The sequence below is a fragment of the Parasteatoda tepidariorum genome, chromosome X2 (genome assembly GCF_043381705.1).
Source record: "Parasteatoda tepidariorum isolate YZ-2023 chromosome X2, CAS_Ptep_4.0, whole genome shotgun sequence".
NCBI classification, from domain to species: Eukaryota; Metazoa; Arthropoda; class Arachnida; order Araneae; family Theridiidae; genus Parasteatoda; species Parasteatoda tepidariorum.
In genome coordinates, this window is record NC_092215.1 from 46,013,735 (window position 1) to 46,030,068 (window position 16,334).

General features: G+C 30.8%; 1 protein-coding gene across 5 annotated transcripts in view; it reads left to right on the forward strand.

The window, feature by feature from the left end:
- Positions 1–16,334, forward strand: part of LOC107438138 (serine-rich adhesin for platelets) — a 113,272-nt gene that overhangs the window by 18,434 nt on the left and 78,504 nt on the right. For 3 of the 5 annotated variants that reach the window (XM_071188228.1, XM_016050338.4, XM_016050341.4), the window contains exon 2: positions 10,185–10,228. The exons of the other annotated variants lie outside the window; for them this stretch is intronic. The gene's annotated coding sequence lies outside the window, so the exon portion shown is untranslated. The remainder of the gene's footprint in view (positions 1–10,184; positions 10,229–16,334) is intronic. 5 annotated transcript variants of the gene reach the window in all.

Below are 16,334 nucleotides of genomic sequence, written 5' to 3' on the forward strand. Positions count from 1 at the left end.
CAAAAAAGTAATATATTAGATCATAAGATTCTGCAAAATAATTTATTACCGAAAAATATTATATTTTTATTTGTATCTTCATAATTTTGTGCAAAATACACTTGTTGTTTTTAAAGCTAAATTATTTTTGTCAACAAATTTTTTTCTCCCAAGTTTTTCGTAGGCCCCTGAATTTCGTAGGCCCTAGGCACGTGCCTAGTGTGCCTATAGGTTAATCCGGCCCTGATCAAGGGTGAAACTTATTTTTTCCCCCGCTTAGATATTAAATGCTTATTTGCATGCTAAAAATAATAAAAACGTAAAGTATATATTATTTACGTAAAATAATAAAAAAGTATACATACGTAAAGTAATAAATAAGTTTATTTAAAATCTTAAATAATACTTTTTTGTTATATTTGCGTAACAAAGGTATGTACTTTTAAATTCTTTATTCAAAATACTATAATCAATAATTAAAGATACCTATAAAATGTTTAATAGTTTAATTGCTTTGAATTTGGGGCTTTTAATTATTTATTTAACCTCTTTTTTTTGAATAAACCAAAAAAAAGAACCTGGTTTTAACGAAAAAACTTATTTTTGGTATTTTTCCAATCCCTGAATTTAAATGTAGCACAACTCTTTGTCTTATTAAATAAAAATTTAAAATGGAAATATTATTAAGGAGATAAATGACTGAAATGAAGACTATATATTTGTTACTTGAAAACTCAGTATTTTTCTTTTCAGCAATATTTGCATTTGTATCAATTGTAAGAATATTTGCCATAGCACATTTTCATATCGATTTTTCATATGTAGCCCCAGGAATTGAGTTGCAAATGTGATTGGGACAAAAGACCAGGACCGTCAAAATCACGGTTACGGTCATATCTCAACTTGAAAGTATATCTATAATGTTCTATGAATAATAGCTCTCTATCATATGGAAAAGCCTGAGGCTTTGAAAGCTCTGGGATTTCCCCACCTCTCTTCAACTTTATAAATGAGTTTGCCCGTTTTTATCATTTCTGTCCTTCATTTTTTTTTTTTTCAAATTTAAGTGCAGATTAGAAAATTTTGATATGTTATGCTCTTTTAATCTAAAGTATTTTTCATTTTTTGCTATTTTTTCAACTTATGACTGTATTTTATTTACAAAAAATATTTCTGAGGACTTAAAATTTATAAATAATGAATGCATTTTGATATTAGTATTTGCAGATAACTGGTTAAATTTTCTAATTATTATAGTTGACTTGAAACGACGGAAGCCATGAGATTGGTTCAACGATTCTAAGTTGTTATTAATGTACAATGACAAAACATATCGATTAATTTTAGTCATTTGTACTAATTAACTATTACTATAAAGTGAGATTCGTAATTTAATACCACTAATTAGTTCTAATTTTACTTTTCATTTGAGGTTTTCTTTTATCTAATTCAAATACGGATCAGGAAGCCTGTACGAGAACTAGTCTTATACGATGCGTAGAAGTTAACTTATTGTCTAAGTTTTATAAAAAATAAAATTCTTCTAGACTAATTGTTTGAAATCTAATTCGAGGGATACACTTCAAATGAGAAAACAGATTTCGTAACATGTTTAACTACCACATATTAGTAAATGGTTTTAAAATAAAAAAATTTCTCGTATTGTTCGAATTATTTTGTTTCCTAAGGGTGATTAATATTTTAGGATATCAGTATATAAATTTAGAAATGTATGTTCTATTTCGAAGTGTTGAGTGATCACCACTACTAATTTATCACGAAGATTTATTGATTGTATCCGTGTACGAATTCGAGACAGAATCTGAGTTCATGAACTCTTACCTAAAAAAATCTAAACACTTCTTCAAAACACATTTTGAATACCGAAGAATTTCTGATTTGGCATATTGTTATTGTGGATTATCAGAACTTGTGAAGCAATCCATCGCACAGCCATTTCCTATTACGAGAAATAAAACCCGATAAAAATAATTCGTGACATTGTGAGTGTATTTACGATAACCCTATCAAACAGTTGCACACAATGCATTGAATATCTTTATGCATCAAATAGTTACTTTCAAAACATAGCGATACATAACCAGATTCGGTTGATCTGCCAAAGGCAATGCTCCTCAACTTCAATTTCAAGAATCGTCGTAGGAAATATTTCTGGTGTCGTAGTGAGGAAAAACGATTTGCTTATTCGTCCATCGAAAAGTGACTTGAATAGTTGAGGATTTTCTTAATGACTTTGAGTGAAAATACTATGAATGATCACCATTTACTCAGACTTGCTTAATTTTCATCGCAATTGCGAAGACCTAATTTGTAATGGATCATTTTCGAAGAAAATCTTCGCTTGTTAAGTCAGTGAACTTTCACGAATCAATTTTTATTCACTATCCGAGTACTAGTTTGAATTCTCAAAACTTAAGTAATTTGGATCTAGAATTGTTTTGGCATTAGTAGTATTAAATCATGTTTGCAGGTAGGTGCCCTCTTATATTTTTTCATTTCTGAAAATTTTAAGTTTATATTTGATAGTTTCACTTTCCTTAAAAGTTTAAAATCTTGAATTGAATAAAAATGCTAACATAAGCTTCTAAATGTCTTCCCTATAGACACATATGGGCATAATTACTTTTGTGCTTTGAATACTTTTATCTGATCTTTTTTTTTAGTATGTGTGTAAAATAAATTAAAAATTATAATTGCATAATTGAAAAAGTGTGCTTGCATATTATATTTTGAAAACTAGTTTAATTTTTGAAGGAAAATGGTTGCGCAATTAAATAACCAGCTTCATTTCATATTAAAATTTGAAGAAAAATAAATGATCCCCAAAAGATGTAAGTTTCTTAGAAACTGAAACCAGAACATTCAAAATTTATTTTACTTTTGAGCAACTTATAATCTTTAGGGATCATTTATTTCTCTTCAAAATTTAATTTTGACAGTGTATTCTTTTTTATTGTTTAGAACAAAGAAAGATTAAAAGAATATTTTACTAATAGAATCCAACCGTCAACTTGTACTAAAGAACAATAGAGAATCGAGCAAAAATGACGAAAATTGCATCATATTTGCAGAAAGGCCAACTGTTCCGGATCCGACAAAATATTTTTAAAAAACAGTAGAGAATTAAAAACTAAATTTTGCAGATTTTTGATTAATTTTTCCTGCTTTTTAAAAAGTTCTACACAAATCTGCGTATTACGTAAGTCTTTCAATTATTTAGAAGTAGTGGCCAATAAAAATCCTATAAATCGAATTTACAAATAAAGAACCACACATTAAAGGACTACCACACGGGTATCCAAATTTCAGTCTCAACAGTTGATAAAGCGATTATCATAATTTGGAATGAGCCATATCGATTTTAATAACAGGCGAGTTAACGCATAAATAGGCCACCAACTCCAACAATTCCAGAAGATTTGTGGAGGGTAAAACGATAGACCCTCATGCTGGAATTCTACCTTTTCCATTAAGTCCCGAGCCTCCAGGAGAAAACCTTTTATGTTTTAAAATTTCCACAGTTTATACTACTGTAATCTCTCCGAAAAGCATTTCCAGAATATTGTATTAACTTATTATGGATAATAAGGGCATTCTCTTGAATACTTTTGGAACTCGAATCAACATTAGTTAACTGACGTATTGCTTGAACAAGTATGGTTTGTACTGCTCCTGTGATCAAATGAAGAGCCTGCTTTAGGATGGTCTCCAATTTGTCTACGATGGTATTATTAGATGGCTGTGATTAGAATTTCATTAAATATAAAATAAAGGGTTGTATAAACATTCTATAGTTGGTAAGCACGGTAGACCTCATTTACTTCCAGCCAGTCTTTTTATAAGAGAAAATCGTTTTTGCGTATTAGAACCTACATGCTTTGCATAATAATTCCAGGTAGGACAAGAGCCAAGAACACATCCTAGATATGTAGTAAAATTAATTCGTGGTACTTCATAACCTTTGTAAACTAAATCACCATTAAAAGTTTTTCTGTTTATAGTAAAGAATTGCAAATTCTCTGTATTTGCAACTATTCCATTGTCATCGCACCACAAATTTAAGCGGTAAAAAGCTCTATTAAGAATATCTTTTAGGCTCACATGTTTCCTCTTAGCAGCTGCTGCCCACATACTCAGATCATCTGCATACAAGGCTGTTTTGAGACTGTCACGGGATTCAAGTAAAAAAGGAAAGTAATTTTTATAAATATTAAAAAAATGTAACTGAATGCTTCTCCTTTGGACAGACCAGTTTCCATTAGTTTTAATTACCTTAAAAAATCCATACCGTAAAAAATTCTGCCCAAGAAAAGCTTGATCTATTGCAGCATATGTCCTCCAACTCCGACATTTGCCAATTTTTAATCATTTTCAATATTCGAACGTCATTATATGCAGATTTAAAATTAACAAAGGAAGCAAAAACAGTTTCTCTTGTCTTTAATATTTTGGCTAAGGAATGCTACATCCTAGCAGGGGCGCATCAATGACCCGTCTTGTCCAATTCATCGGTTGAGCGGAGTCTGAGGATACCCAAGAGATGGTGACTTATGCCCGGGGCAAGATGACGCCAGAGGAAATTCTGGTGGAGGTCCGCAGCGGTTCTGGCAAAAGATTCATCGAACCATCTAGAAGCTAAATAGGTTAATCCTTATAACTAAACAAATTATTAAACTTTTGCTTACGGCTGGTGCAATATGTCGACCAAAATGGCATAATCATGCTAAGTGCCGTAAGCAAAAGATTAATGAAACAATTAAATACTCCATAATATTAACTTTCCGATGAGACAAGATCTTCCATGCATACTTATAGATTCTTTCCCATCTGTCCAAAAAAAAAAAAGCGTTTCCCGTGTCCGAGAAAATGCGCTATGCTACGCTCAAAATTTGTTTAAGTAAAAAGAAGTTTCTCTTGTACAACGAATGTGAAAACTCCGTCATGCATGCCCTGTTTCCAAATCCAATATGAAGGTAGTGAAGCTCAATAGAACAAAAGTATAACAACCCATGCATAAAATTCTGAACAGATTCAAAGGGTTACGGAATTGGAATTGTAGTTTTCTTGTGTTTCCCCTTCCTCAATATTAATCCGCACTCAAAATTATTCCAGCCTCGAAAAACTGTTACGGATCTTAAAGTTGGAATGTTTTTGGAAGCCATCTTAATTACTTTTAAGTGAAAGGTAATGCATTTTTTTAAAATGTGGTTTCCTTTTAAATATTTTGTAACAAAAAATTGGTTATTTTTTAAAACTTGTGTTTGACGAATTCAACAATTATTAACTACGAACACCTTAATATCGAAACAAAAATACTACTCCATCAAATTTTTTAAATCAACTTAGAAAATAGCTATTGTTTAACAATATATTTTTTATGTAGAAATAGTAGTTTAGGTATGGTTTTGATACAATTTCTTGCATAGTAAACTTTATTTTCAATTCATTATAAAAATATCAAACACACTTTTAAAGTATGAGAAAGATAACCTTCTTTGACGAAACGTATGATATTTGTGTTTCGTGCAAAAAAAGAAAAAAAACGGTAGTCGTCACTCTTGTGGATTTTTTTTTCTTTTTAAAGTTTTATGCTTATTCTAAACAATAACAGCCTTTTACCTTTTCAATGAATTTTTTTATCACGCCATCTTACACAACTGTTTACTTTTATAATTCTTAAAAACAATATAAACACAACTTTATACTGTCTTGCGTTTTTTTTAATTATTGTATATTTCCCTGAAGAAAAGTATAGTCAAACTATAAGATAAGGCAGAGGACATTGTCCCTTCGCCTTTGAGACCAGACAGATCAAAAATCACAATTTTTTCTACAATTAAAGTTAATTACATTTTTTAAATAACGAATTCGATACAAATATGTTACTAATGGTTTGTGACAAAATTTCTCATTGAATGCGGTTGATTAATCAGATCAAAATTGGTTTAATTTTTAATTAAAAAAATTTTTTTCTCTGATTCAATTTCATTCTTAAAAATAAGTTTCGCGCTGCAAAAAGGAAAAATTTCAAACTGCCATATTTCAGATTTCTCAAAATCAAATTTTATTTTTAAAGTAACTTAAATGAAGCCGAGACTATCAATTCATCTGTACATACATCACAACTAACTATAAGTCTTTGAGCAATTCTTCGAATGAGATTAGAATTATTGCAGGTAAATGTTTTTGTTCAAGACAAATTTTCTTCTTATAAAAGTGACACGCGTTCTCTGATAATTGATTTCAAATTTTCAATGTCTTGCTGAAAAATAAAATACTGATTCGTAATTGTTTCATGTTGTGCTTTTAATACTAGGAAAACTTTTATATATCATGTTATATACAGCACACTAAAAATTAGGAAGTTGTAAACAGTTTCGATTAATAATTTCATTTTAACACTCTAGAACGACATTCTTTAATTGCGTTTTTCTTGTACTTCATTATACTTATGTAGTTTACGAAAAAGGCATTTTTTGGGGGTTTCTTTTCAAGTGATAACGTTAATGTTCTTCTGAACAATAGGAATTGCCTTCGCATAATGTGTTTTTGCAATTCCTTTTTCTATGCTTTGAAAGCATGGAACACTTTTTTACTTTATAACCTTGATTACAAATATTGTATTGTGCTATTTTTTTCATTGCGAACTAGCTTTTGGGTAATGCTGTTACCGAGACCTTACTGACCGGTCATTCATACCGCACCTTTTCATTTACTGCTATGGTTCACCAACTCTTTAGGAGATAGAGCTTTCCAATGACCATTCTTTGGTGTTATAAGCTCCACAACGGTTATTCTCTGATGTTACCTGTGCATTATGACGTGGATTATCAGAATTAGTTTTCCTTGTTATTTGTTTTCATTTAAACATCTCATCTAAAGATCCCTTTGAAATGATCGGCTTAACTTAACTAGTTGGTGATCTGGATTGCATTGTCTTGAAAGATTTAGTCCTATTGAGGGTGTTGTTCATCCAGATAGTTGGGACAACGGTTTGTAACTAACGGTTTCAAAAGAATTTTTTGAAATGCAAGAATTAAATTTTAAAATGATGCTTGTAAGTTCAAACAAAAGTTGAACTTAAAAACTGGGTTTTGAAATGATGCGTATGGAAATTACGATATGACATGGGGGGGCAAGCGAGACATAGTATACCTAAGTACCAAATGGTCACTCATTAACAATGTGTATGTTTTCAGTGATGGATATTTTCTCATAAAAATCATCCGGCTGTGACATTAGTGAAATTTTGATTATTTTCAGCTGCACAAAGTAGATTATAGCTTTTTAGATTTTTTTTTTTAAATATTTTTTTACATATGTAATTTTGAGGAATAATCACGGAGATGCTAACTTGCTCCGGACAGCGGATAAATATTTTCGAGTGGTAGTTTTTTAATGTACGATTCTTGGTTTAGTAAATTTGATTTATAGGGTTTTAACTCACCACTGCTTCTAAATACACTGGTTATCATAAATTAAGGAAAATTCACAAAAATCGCGATAACTCAAGAAATTACACATGGAATTTTATGAAACTTACCCACAATATACAACACATAGTAAGGTATTAAACAACATAAAAAGAAATTATCAGACATTAATAGTAGTATAGAAATTAGCACATGTATAAAATAAACAAATTGGAAGTATCGGTTTGCAATAGAAAAAGTACCTTTAATATGGAATATGATTGCCTCTAGAAGCAATACAGCACAAACAGCGATGTGTGATGCTTTCAATTATGCGGTCTATCAGTTCAATAGGAAGTGAGAGCCATTGCTCTTGTAAAGCAGTTGCAAGCGTGGCAAGGGTCTGAGGGGGCGGATTGATGGCAGATACACGCCTCCCTAGAGCATCCCAAACGTGCTCGATAGGATTCAAGTCCGGGGATCGAGCTGGCCACTCCATGCGAGTAATTGTTTCCTGTTGAAGATAATCATCAACAATGCGAGCTCTGTGTGGTCTTGCATTATCGTCCTGTAACAGGAAGCAATCACCAATTGCCCCGGCATATGGGCGCACATAAGCATCAAGGATGTTGTCTCGATAAACCTGAGCATTCACGGTTCCCCTTGGAAAGACATGGAGGTATGTGCGCCCTCCTAAGGATATGCCTCCCCAAACACAGACACTGCCTCTTCCGTATGCATCTCTTTCACGGATGTTTGATGGATGATAACGGGTCCCAGGTTCTCTCCATATCAAATAACGTCTACTGTCACTTTCTAGACTAAACCTGGACTCATCCGTAAAGAGAACAGGCCTCCATTGATCTGACGTCCAGTGGACATGTTGTCGGGCCCACTGCAAACGGTCTCTCCTATGGCGTGATGTGAGCGGCACGCAAATGGCTGGTCGTCTCGCATACAGACCACCTTCGTGGAGCCTTCTGCGCACAGTTGACGTTGACACCAACCTTCCGGTGGCTGCAGCAAGAGAGGATCTAAGATGTGTCGGAGTAGCGGTTCTATTCCTGCGTGCACTTAATGTCAAATATCGGTCATCGGCACTGGTCGTAACAGTTGGCCGTCCTTGACTGAACCTCCTAGATGCCGAATCTGTGGTTTGAAATTGCCTCCAAAGTCTATGAACCACAGATGGACTCACATTTAGCCATCTGGCCACTTCTGATTGACTCTGCCCTGCCTCTAGTCTCCCGATGGCTCTCCATCGTAGTTCTTCAGGCAAATGATGCCTAGAGGTCATTATTACGAATTGGCTATCTCAGATTTTCAATGTCGCAATCACAGTAAAATTTGTGTGCTTTCTCTCAAACTTGGACTTTTATGCTCCAGGCAGATGACGTAAGCCGAGTGCAGCGCCACTAATTTGCATATTGCAATTTTACTCAGCTACTCTTAGTGGACAACATATGCAAATTTTGCACGGTTTGGCTTACTTTTGAAAGAGTTATCGCTATTTTTGTGATTTTTCCTTAATTTATGATAACCAGTGTAATCAAAACGCTTATATGATACGCTATTTTGTTGCTATTAAGCCTTGTTGAGCGTTTTTAAAAGTCAAGAAAGGTAACCAAAGTTGACAGCAGATTCAAAAGAGCCGAATTTTCTAATTAGCTTAAGACACATATATTTCAATAAATATTTAATTGTAGTATTTCCATTATGCCGCGCTGCTTTGTTTGCCATAAATTAAGAGAGTATAAATTGTATATTTTTAATTCATAGTCTAAAAGTTGAATTATTAGTTACCCTGATTTAATTAGTTATCTAAAGGTAAAATAAGTAAAATTTAGACTTTAAATTTTCACCTGTAACGTCTTCATTTAATTTCTTGAAAAAAAAAACTTGTTGCTTCTGATTGCTACTGAGTGACCCGTCTCTATAATTTTTCCAAAGAAAATATAATTTAATGTTTCTGATACAGGGGCTTATACACACCTGGAAAAATTAAAAAGTGATAATAATAATAATTTTTTTTATATTATTATTTGTATCTACCAGAATATTTATTTTCTCTAAATATATATAGATCCGAAATCGGCAGATTTAAAATTTTATTTCGATAATGGAAGCTAATATTAAAAAATGTTTAGTTTCTTTATTACAAAATTGATACCAATTATTAATACACATATAATACAATATATGTACAAACCCTGTTGTAACAAATATAATTTTTCAGCCATGTGAGTAAGCCACGCATATAATTAGATGAAACCGTATTTTTCACTAGCTTGTTTTTCATTGCTAATCTTAAGAGAGAATTTTTGTATTGCGTCTATGTTACAGTCATCAATCCCAAAATATTTTGTAGTATTTTGTATTGTTTTAAATTGTCTGTTTACAGTTATAAATGCTGAAATATTTGGAAACATTGTCTGTTATATGAACAAAACATCGTGTTCAAAACACATTTGTTTTTCTTCAGAAACAAGAATTCTTTCTTTTAATACATTATTTTGCCTTGATTCTGCATTCAAAGAATATCTTTCTAAACACGTTTAGTTTCTTATTAAATTTTCAGAAATTTTAAATTATTCAGAAATTTTAAATTCAATTCAGAAATTTTGAATAATTAATTTCGAAATTTTGTATTGCTAAATTGCAGTTTTAAAAAAACTTTATGAATAGCTTTCTTAATTATGAATCTAGTACTTGTACTATAATAAGCAAAATCCGGCTTGCAATTTTTCTTATGTCGAATTATTCTCTTCACAGGAAAATCTGGAAACTATCTCTACCGAAGACTTTTGAAACTACTGGTATGTATATTTAAAAACATTTTTTATTTTTAAATATTCCCAATAGCTTTCAAGATTTTGATAATTACAAATGACCCAGGTAATGTGATATTTTTATTTTATTATTTCAGTTTGGATATGAGTGACATTATGTATACTTATAAATATAAGTTAATTATCTGGTATGTAGGTTTATTAGGTTGTTAAAAAGTGACAACTATTTAGATGGAAAGTAACATTTCGAATATAAAATGTAAGATCGCTTTTTTCATTTTTGAACAAGGAATTTTCACATATTAATATTTTGCTCCATTTTTCTCATTATCAGTACAGAGAAGAACACATTAGAGACGGATAAAACAGTTATGAATAACTATTACAAACTCATAAGTTATATTAATAGCATATTATTCTAGGAAAAGATGCGAATTATATGCTTTCTTATAAATGCTGTGAGTTCTTAACAATACCTAACGAATGAGTCATCGAAAAGCTGTCGTAACAGCTTATTTCTCAGGTTGTATAAATAAAAGTTTTTGTAAGAATACCATATAAGCAAAACATTTGAACCTAAACGTGAGCACGTTTCACAGGCGATATTTTCCGAATTATTGAGGGCATTGAGATGTAAGCAAATGTTCACTTTCAGCCGTAATTATAAGTTACGACTGTACCCTATTATTTGGGTATAGTCGTTGCTTTCGGAAAAATGTTGTTCATCTGACTGATGAATTATTGTTCAAGATTCATTTAGTCCTGCATCTGTAACCTGTTCTTGATAACTAAACATTAATCTAATAGGCTACCGACTATTGAGATTTCTAGATGTTACCGTAAAACATCTTCCAAGATTGCGAATGTTAAATATTGTTTATTGTTTAGTAAACCTTTATTACGTGATTTTGAGACAATTGAAGTGAAAAAATAGACGTGTTTTTAATTCTGAGGCGAATGATTAATATCAGCGTAATACTGATTTTGATTTAATCCGTGGTAAATAACTGGTTAATAAGTTTTTATAATTGTATAAACTTTTTACGAAACGTTAAATGGCACCCTTTTTAGCTTCGAAAACTTCACATCACTGAAAAAGAATTCATTATTTTTGTTCAAAAAGTGCAATTTATCCTCTGGCAAATTTAATATGAATTTTTTATTGCCTAGTTGAATAAAAGGCTAGCAAATATTTTTTATTGTTTCTTGGAGGCTATGCTTAACTGAAAATATTAATAAAAAAAGATTGCTTAGGGAGAAAATAGCTATATACTGTTATTTAAAAATATAGCTTGTTACATTATGGCTTTAATCTGTATATTTTGAATTAATTGGAAAGTTTCTGCCTTAACTTTGACAATAAGATTTCTCACTTACCATACATAGCAAGTGAATGTTTTTATGCGTACGAAAATTCGATCATATGCCTAAATACTAGCGATCCAAAGCGAAACAATATATTTTCAGAAGAAAAATATATTTGCCTTATTGAAACAATAAGAGCTTACTCAACTAGTGTTATATTTTCAATTTTGAGGCCTACTTCCATGTTAACTTTATTAAAACAAGAGTTCTGCAATTTTTTCAAAACTTGTACCATTAGTGTTTAATTCTTTTGACAAAGAAAATGAAACAAGTCACACCCTTAAGGGCTTTACACTTGAAGCAAAACTATAGTTTTAAACTATATCTACTATCTTGCCTTAGGGCATTACCTGGGCTTTAAAACGAACAAAAAACTTAAATAAATTTATTAAACTTTCTTTAAAAATTGACGAAATCTTTTATCCTAGACAAAAAGTGTCGAAATTATTGAAAAATTCTCAATTTTAGTAGCAAACGCGAAGCTCTTTCTCCAAGGAAAATAATAATAATAAAAAAAGCCAGAGTTTAAGACTTGAGGCAAAGCTTTATTTTTGCACTACATCTTGCCGTCAAGAATTATCTGAGAACTGCGATTAAATAACTTAAATATTAAAAACAATATTCCATTTAAAAAAAAATCGCAAATTTGGCTCGATATTTCCACATAGATGTAAACTATCAATGTTTATGAGCCCAGATAATGGATAACTTTTAAAATAATAAACACAAATACTGAACTTTCTTCATATTAACTGAGCGCTGGTCATGAATTACTGGTTTAAAATCATGAACTATGCTAGCGTCAATTCGCGTGAGCCTTTGCAAAACAACCATTTCAAGAAGAATTTATGATCCCTTTGAATTAAGAAAGATTTTTAAGGTCTATACGCATTTTATTATCCCATGAAATTCTAAAAAGAAAATTAAACATTTTTTTGAGGAACAACTTTTTTTTAATTGCTATTATGAAAAAATGAACTTTAAACTGTTTCCTCTTTTGCATATACGCAAGATAATTCAATGTTTTTCTATTTTTATAATTTCTTTTTATAATTCTATTATTACATTTCATATTAATATAAAATAAAATTGCTCAATTGAATATCCATCTTATTCAGTAATTAAAGGTTAAAAAATCTCTTTGTTTCAATATTCAATTTCAGTTCTTTTTCTTCAACTAATTCTCATACCTCGCTATTTGCACTGTTCTATTGTTAGGACAATGTTATGTTTTAATGTCTATTAAATTCAGGTACAACATGAAAACCAAATATATAATTAATTTTCATAATTTATCCGAGACACCTGGATTGAAATCTTTTGTCTTCTAATAATCGTTTTTTCTCTTTTTATCTGTTTAACCCTGTCGATAGGATTTTCTAAAAGTTTAATGGCAGAGGGTTCATCTTTTGTAGAACATGTTCTTCCGTTTAGTTCACGCTTAAGCGCTCACCAGCTGATCCATAAAGATCAGTCTGATACTTTTGTGCTGAAGAACACTTGTTTTATTTGCAATTTGCTTTTTTTGTTTTGATATATTGGTGTGATGGTTCACTTGGTAATATAATGTGTGTGATTTTTTCTGCTTTTCTTTTTGCAATTTTTTTATTGCAGGTAAGCATTTCTTTGGTTAAAAAATGATTATTTTGCCGATGCATTGAGTGTTGTTACTTAACACGTTGAATGCCAAGTTAATTTTACATGGCTTGCCCGTCTGGCCAAAATGATTTTTTCAGTATCTTTTGCATCGATTTCTTCAAACCATTTTAGTAACGATAATATTAAAAAAATTAAAAGCATTAAAAATTTACTCGAATTATGTGTTTCTAATAATCTTGGCTTCACCGGTCACGGGTGACCTCCGTGGCACTACGAACAAACTCAGTGACGGTCATCAGTGACCCCCATGGCATTCAACGTGTAAAACGAAAGCTTATTCTAGTATAGACTTATGCAGACATTTTTTTTATCTTCATACTATAGTACTACCTTTATGTTTCTTTGTGAACTACGTGCGATTGATGTGTTTATTTATTGAAGTTTGTACCGAAGTAAAAGTGATAAAAAGTTTAATTCTAAAAAAATGTACAACTTTGTTGAGGCTTAGTATCTATGTTAAACCACAACCTATAGATTAGTATTTAGTATAATTGTCACGTTTTATGAAGTTAAAAAAAGATGAAAACTAGATTGCTCGTGTTTCTAGGGTTCATAAAATATGTAACCGTTACATTATTTATACTTTACTGTGTACATAAACTAAGCAATTCAAAAGTGTTACAAAACACTTTTCGATGCTTATTTTTCTTTTAATACACACTATATTTATAATCACTATATGTTAAAAATATTAAGTTAAAATGTCCGTTTTTAGAAACTTTTCACTAAATTCTCTCACTTAAAATCTTTCTCTGAAACTTTCCAAGCTTGAAAAGATTATTATTACGTTAATTTGAAAAATAATTTAGAAAAATAAAAATGTGCTAAAATTTCTCGAATGTTTATTTTTTTTTTCCCCGCAAATGAAAGTTATAAGTTAATTTTTTTTTTTAAATTAATGAGATTTCGCGGATAAATATCTTATTTAACTATGAAACCTGAATATATTTGCTAAATTTTTAAATTTTGCAGATCTCAATAAATGAAAGTACTTAGTGCCAATCTTAAATATTCTCAGAGTAGGTACCTAGTGCATTTGGCAGCAGACAATAGATGGTAACATTAAAGAGCCTATCTCTTAACTTTATATTAAAACTCCAATAATACGAGCGCTATGACACAAATAGTTGAAATGAATATTACGGATTTATAGATATCACAATTTGGAAGCTTTCGGATAAGAATTAAAAGCAAGGCAATAATCTTTAATTCTCTTTGTCAATGTATAAACTTAAATCTAGTTTGTCGTTTAGAAGCCACTCAACTAATTAAATATTGTAGATTGTAATACTCTTATTTTGTTTTTTGTGAAATCCGTAAAACTAATAAGAGATCATACTTTTTTTGATGTTTATCTTTTTCCTTTACTGGGGAAATCACCTTGAATTACCTTTGTAAAGGTGGTGCAATGAACCGAAAGAACAGTTATAAGAATGGTAAGCATTGTGCAAACTCCTTATCTTATTAGGCGGCGCACGTATCTAAACGCCTTGCTTTTATCCCACAACGTTGTTCTTTTATGTCCCATGATAATTATCATCAACCTTTCTCTTTTTATTTTTAGAGATTGTCTCTTCACATCTCATTGTATGGTCATTAAAGAATGACACATATAAAGGTTTTTATCTTAAATACTGCGGTGGTTTATGGATTTCCTTGGTGATGATTTTGATGTCATATTTCGGGTGACATAGTTTCTTTTCACAGAAACGAGTTGCATTGAAATACAATGAGGTTTATTTTGACTTAATTTTGGAGTTCTGAAAATCAGAGTAATTGAACCATTGTTGCTCGCCGTAGGCGCTTTAAAAATAAGTCTTATTTGTTTGTTTAGAAAAGCTGTTGAGCATTATTTCTCTGGAAAAAAATTAACTCAATTAGAAATTTCAGAATTGGAAAATTGGTTCGTGGGTATGGCAATCACGATGAATTTGTAATAAGACATTGCACTTAAGTCAATGTATTAATTCTCTTACAAAAACCTATTTAAGTTGTAAATTTAGAAGATTTCTTTTTATCTACTTATTTTACTTGTTGACAAACAGTAAGTATAATGGCTTTGAAGGTTTCATTAACTGTTTTAAAGTAGATGTCATTATGTTTTGCATAATTTTTATCTGGTTTTATCTCTGTCTACGGTCGAGTGAGTGACTTATATTTGTTTGTAAATAGAGCCTTGTATTTTTAAACAATTTTTTTCAAAGAATTACATAAATCACAAAATAAATCAAAAATAAGATTCTTTTCTAGAATTACCTTCTCATTTATACGAAGTTATTTTAAAAAAAATTTTCAATGTCAAAAACTTTCAAGGAAGTATCATCTAATATACGAGTAGAAGTATACTAATCTTATACAAATGTAGTATAAAAAAAAGTCATGTGTTTTTAGATACTTATATCTTGTAAAAAATTATGTCAATTAAAGGGTTTTGCTTACTAGAGAGAATGCTTTGTATCTTCTGATAACACTTCAGGTTTCGTATTTAAATACATGATATGGCCAGCCAGGTCTGTAAATAAGACTTTTAATTGGAAAAAGGTGTTTTATAAGCAGCTGTTTCTAAATTCTTTAAAATGATCACTTAGAACCGTTTTCAAATGTCGCTAAATATGGTTCAACTAAATAGGGCAGTATCATGGAGTGTTAGAAATTTTGGAGCAAAACTTTAATGTCGCTGAAACTTTAATATGTTGCTTAGTTGAATCATATTATCGCAATTTTTAAACTTGATTACTGTTGAGAGTAGTTTCACTTTCACACAGAACTAAATATGCACACATGTTGGATTGATCAGTATTGACGTAAAGCATGCCGGTTGGCTTACTGAAATCAGAGAGGGAATTTCGGATTATTCTCTGTATTTTTGTCTCTTTATATGTGCGTGTTCCTTATTAAATGGTTTTGTTTACCTTTGTTACTTTATTCCTCTTTGACCTGCTATAATTACATCGGGTAGATGTATACTTATTTGCCCATAGAGATAAGTTTGATCTGGCCACCCGCAACGATTGAATCGATTCTATTGTCCAACTGGATTGGAAATTAATTAATTTAACATATTGAGGTTGGATTAAATTTGCTCCTTACTTTGGTTTTAACATAAAGC